Here is a 6,079-nt window from a genome sequence, read left to right as displayed (position 1 = left end):
GCCAGCCAGATAGACAATATAGCTAGCTAAAGATCTTTTTAGCTAGCTTTTGTAGCACTAGCTAGCTAGATATCTATATCGCTGTATTTATTTAACTATTTATTTAATTACAGTAATAATAATAATAAATATCATTTCTGAGCACCTTTCAAAACTCTTAAGGTCACTTCATCAACTCAAATAGAGAGAAAGCTAGCCAGCTAGCTAATAGATAGCCAATAGCAAGCAAACTAGATAGCTAGCCAGTGAGCTAGATAGCTATATAGCTAGCCAGATAGCTAATAGATAGCCAGCCAGATAGACAATATAGCTAGCTAAAGATCTTTTTAGCTAGCTTTTGTAGCACTAGCTAGTTAGATATCTATATTGCTGTATTTATTTAACTATTTATTTAATTACAGTAATAATAATAAATATCATTTCTGAGCACCTTTCAAAACTCTTAAGGTCACTTTTCAGTCACAGGATAAGATTTTCTGTGGGTGAGCAGCGGCAGCCACACGCGCCAGTGTTCTCAACTCGGAATAACACAAATAGATAGAAAGCTAGATAGCTAGGTAGCTAATAGATAGATAGCTATATAACTAGCCAACGAGCTAGCTAATAGATAGCCACCTAGATAGCCAGCCAGCCACCTAGATAGCCAATAGATAGCTAATAGATAGCAAATAGCTAGCCAGTCAGGTAGCCAGCTAGATAGCTAGCTAGTTAGCCAGCAGTAGTGAAATTTGCTTATTTTTGCTGTCACATTTAGACAACATTTTTGCTAGGTATTTTAATATGTGAACATGAAAGGTAAGATGAATATATTCCTCACTTTATTGAATGTTCCATTGCTTTAGAGAAAAAGTCATACAATATTTCACTGGAACTAACTTTTTGGGTGTATTTCTCGGGGGCTGGGGGGTGGCAGGAAGCGGTTAGTTAGCAAGGCCTTGCGGAGACGATTTAGTGACAAGCTGGAGGAAATGGTTTATAGCTCAATACGATTAAAAAACAAAGATGGCAAAGATGGAGAAGCCACCGTGAGGAAATGACTGGCGGCTGCTTGGAAGGCATTGTGCTCTGCCCAAAATGATCTCAATCTTTCCCTCCAGAAAGAAAGCAGCATTTTTCTACACGTTTTGAATCACTTACCCCGCTGACAGCTGTGATTAAAAATAGCAGCGCATGTCAATAAGAGCTGCGCTGAGAGGCACAATGGCAGACATGCCGGGAAAAACCCATGCAGCTACAGTATATGGACTGGAAAAAAAAAGGGGGAAAAAAAGGGTCTGTGAAGTCGCCGCTCAGAGCCGGTGGCTATCGATTGTGTATTTGTTTATTTGGTTAGACAGAAACCCCTGCTCGTGTTTCCGTAATTGAGGCAGAGTACAGACAAGAAATACGATGCTGCATAAATTAGGGCGCATCATGCCAACCTTATGCTAAACTTTGTTGTAAAGCTGCAGTAATGGGATTTGCTATACAGTGCATTAGCGCTTGGAGACTGTTGACGTCCAATCTGAACAGCAGGCCTACGGGTAATATTTATACTTTACCTTGACTTACAAACTTAATTGGTTCCCAGACAGTGTGTGTAAGGCGAAAAGTATGTATTCCAAAAAATAATTTCCAATAGGAAACCATTAAAATGAGAATAATCCGTTCCCAGGGCCCCCTAAAACATAATTTTCTACTTTTTTTACCCTAAAAACCACACAAAAATATACCTTATTTTATGTATATTAAATGTGCTATGGTATTATAATTAAAGAAATAAACAGTATTGTATAATAAAGTCGTTTTATTTACCTTTGTGATGGTCGTTGATGGCTTGATGGAATGGAGTGGTTGATGAGGAACGTAGCCTTCTTTCACCATCTTGAGGAATGGTCCGTTGTAGGAGCTTTCTCTGCGATAATTTTACCTAGTTCCTCATCAATTGTGTTCTGTTTAGCTGGGTTGATAGTTTTTTGCTTTTTGCAAGTGTACAGATAGCTTGAGCGGTTTAATTGTAGAGCCTGATTGATGGGAATTTTAACCTTTCAGTCTATACTCTGCCTTTGAACTATCAAAGTTGAAACGAGTCCAAATTTCACTGTTTTCTATCCATTTTGTCACGCTCTTTCTGTCGTCTATCTGTCTCTTTAATGTTTAAACCACCTCCCCTCACTGCTGCGATCTTAACCAATCACGTGGCTTTAACCGAAGACTGGGGGCGGGGAATAGAGGACAAAAAATGTCGGTGGCCATTTTATTTTTTGGAGAATGGCTTCACTCTCTCTCTCTGTCTGTCTGTATACCCCCCCTCACTTTTTTTGGTGATTTAACGATTAGCATAGCATGCTTTTTGAAGCCACTTGTTCACTTTTTTTTTGTCATTTACCGATGAGCATAGCATGCTGTTTGAAGCCACTTGTTCGCTTTTTTGGGGATTATTTACCGATTAGCATAGCATGCATTTTGAAGCCACTTGTTCACTTTTTTTGTCATTTACCGATGAGCATAGCATGCTGTTTGAAGCCACTTGTTCGCTTTTTTGGGTGATTATTTACCGATTAGCATAGCATGCATTTTGAAGCCACTTGTTCACTTTTTTTGTCATTTACCGATGAGCATAGCATGCTGTTTGAAGCCACTTGTTCGCTTTTTGGGGGGATTATTTACCGATTAGCATAGCATGCATTTTGAAGCCACTTGTTCACTTTTTTTTGTCATTTACCGATGAGCATAGCATGCTGTTTGAAGCCACTTGTTCGCTTTTTGGGGGGATTATTTACCGATTAGCATAGCATGCATTTTGAAGCCACTTGTTCACTTTTTTTTTGTCATTTACCGATGAGCATAGCATGCTGTTTGAAGCCACTTGTTCGCTTTTTGGGGGGATTATTTACCGATTAGCATAGCATGCATTTTGAAGCCACTTGTTCACTTTTTTTGTCATTTACCGATGAGCATAGCATGCTGTTTGAAGCCACTTGTTCGCTTTTCTGGGGGATTATTTACCGATTAGCATAGCATGCATTTTGAAGCCACTTGTTCACTTTTTTTGTCATTTACCGATGAGCATAGCATGCTGTTTGAAGCCACTTGTTCGCTTTTCTGGGGGATTATTTACCGATTAGCATAGCATACTTTTTGAAGTCACTTGTTCGCTTTTTTGAGGTTATTTACCGATTAGCATAGCATGCTTTTTGAAGCCACTCGTTTACTTTATTTTGTTATTTCCCGATTAGCATAGCATGCTGTTTGAAGCCACTTGTTCACTTATTTTTAATTCATCGCCCATTACTTTGGTTTAAAATCTTCTAGCGTTTTCATTTTAGGAGTAAAACTTCTTCACTTGTTTCAACATGACAATACTGGAGCGCTCCCTAGTACGCGCCTCAAGGGCCAGCCAGCTCTGCTTCCCCCTCTCATGTGTATTTTCACGTTCAAGGTCCTCATTATATGTCTCCTTCTTGCCATCATTGTTAACGCTTTTGTGGTTGGAAGCAAACAGACCCCAAAAACATATATCATAGATAATATGCTGTGATTTAAAGCGGTTCTGTCAGTTATTGCTTTTATAGCGTAAACTAACAGATTGAGTGAGCGTTTAAACTACATGTTTACTTTTATGGTTAGGAGCTTCAAGAGTATACAAAACGCATGGTCCTCATGGGTGATGCTTCATTTCAATGTGAGATGAGACAGTTAGCTAATTGAGGAGGGGGGGGGGGTATTATAGCCCACAAGGTAAGGACTATTCATTTTTTTATGAGAAGGGCAGATCCATTGGCGCCTTGAATCATGAACATTGACTTGACTGCGGCCACCAGGCATTCAGCGAGGGTATTAAGGCGTAACAGCATGCTCTTTGGGGCCAAATAAGAGACGATAGTCTCAAGTGCTGTGCTTAACATTAAGTATGAATGTGAGGTCTGACTACTTTGTACACCACAGTCTGAATTTGTCATGGGAGAGAAAAGAAGGATCAAAATGCACGGCAGGGGAATGGTTTGAGTGGTGAGTGTGATCAGGTTTAAATCTCAGCTCAAGCACTTCCTGGATGGAGTTTTCATGTTCAATGTAAGGACATCTTATGATCAGGGAGGACATAAGCCGCCATATGAAATACAGAATCAATAGCGATTGGGGGGGGGGGGGGGAAACAGCAAAGGCGAATAGGAAAATACACAACATCTGCAAACCAGAAGCTGAGTTTTACTGCGTTTGTTTACAGACAAGCATGTGAAATGTTACGCGTCTTTGTTTCTTTCTTAACTGTGATCTGTGTTAGAACCACCACTCCGTGATAGCATGTGGTTATGATTTTTAAACCAGATTAATGTTCTGGCAAGAGTCCACGGTGTTCACATAAAATGACACAGGGGACTTGATCTGCAGTGTTTGAGTTGAGTTAAGGGTGTAGAACTACAGTGTCACTCACTCAGTCACTCGCACAAAGTTATTTGGTTTATTCGCACCCTGGAATTAGTTTTATTAACTTGGAAAAGGTATTTTTTTTCATAGTGCAATGATTTTTTAATGTGTATTCCCCTTAAAGGTAATTTTTTTGGGTCAAAATATGACAGGTCATATATTAACCCATTAAGGCCGAGCGCGGTCATAAGAACACAGATAAAGTACATTCATTTTCAAATGCACTAATGTTGTTTCTTGCCGCATTAATTCTTGTTATTTATATATTCTAATAATAATAAAAATACATTTCATTTCTAAGCGCCTTTCAAAAATATCAAGGTCACTTTACAGTCACAGGCTAAGTTTTTCTGTGGGTGAGTAGCGGCAGCCACACGCGCCAGCGTTCACTCAACCCGAAAGTAACTCAAATAGATAGAAAGCTAGCTCACTAACAAATAGATAGCTAATAGCTAGCTAGCTAGCTAGCTACCTCATTCACAAATGTATTCCGGAATTGTAAATATGACGTAGAGCGCCATTCGTTTTAGTTTTTTCATGCTCGAGTGCCGATAAAGCGTTGGCCATGGCCTCTGGCAATGTTTTTTTCTTTTCCACAAGGGGGAAGCATTTCCCCTTTTCTTCCATGTTAGCGCTTTGTTCCAGCTTCAGCTGTTGTTCAAGTGCTATATAAACCAATATGTATGATTTGCATTGTATTTTGGACAGCCACCCTCATTTCAAGCTCATATAACTCCATACACATAATTTAGGAATTAACTCTTTTTTTCTGATGAAAGAAGAGAGTCTAAGGTTTCTAACGCTGCATTGAATGTTTATGTAGTTCTAAAACTCAATATTCGGTGGGTCCTGGAATTCAAGTGACAATGACAAAAACCCTGGCACTGGAGTGGACACATTTTTGCACATCTGGTAGTTTTTAAAAAAGCATTCATCTGTGTTCATATGAACACGCTTGCTGTAAATGGGTTGAGAGGCTGACAATGTGTTTCATGAACATAAATTTCAGCATCCTGGGGCTTATAATTTTAAAAGAGGGATTTTTAAATGTAAATAATCCATCAATTTATGTTACAACTAAAAATGCACTTAAGCCTCATATTACGTTAAGGCACAGGTGTCAAAGTCAAGGCCCGGGGGCCAAATCTGGCCCGCCACATTATTTTATTCGGCCCGCGAAGGCAAATCAAACTTGTGAAATTCCATGATGCTTGCTAGTCTGCACCCAAATTTCAATTTGTCTCATGTGAACCACAATAACAGTCATTATTTTTTACTTTAGATTTTAAAACTGGTTATTTTTCAATTTCTTCTTCTCTTTATATGTAATATGTGGAGGGGATTAAACATTCTAACGGCCCTCGAGAGGAAACCGTAACTACAATGTAGCCCGTGGCAAAAAAATTACTTTGACAAACCTGCGTTGAGGGTTCAATTTTATCCATTTCCATTTTTGTGTTGACTAAAGCACTGTCTATCCTTTCCCTTTCCTTTCTTCAAAACAGTTCTAAAATATCCCAATGGGATATAAAATACGTATATTGTTTCTCTTTTCAAGTAGAAACAGTTGTTGCTGATGTGACCTATTATTTGACTGTTTTGTGTGGATTTTTACATACTGGGTAAAAAATGACCCACAACATAATCAACGTGATTCTTTTCAACATAATAT

Source organism: Hippocampus bargibanti, linkage group LG14 (genome assembly GCF_051943395.1).
Source record: "Hippocampus bargibanti isolate YZ-2025 linkage group LG14, ASM5194339v1, whole genome shotgun sequence".
Classification (NCBI taxonomy): Eukaryota; Metazoa; Chordata; class Actinopteri; order Syngnathiformes; family Syngnathidae; genus Hippocampus; species Hippocampus bargibanti.
This window is presented reverse-complemented; position numbering follows the sequence as displayed.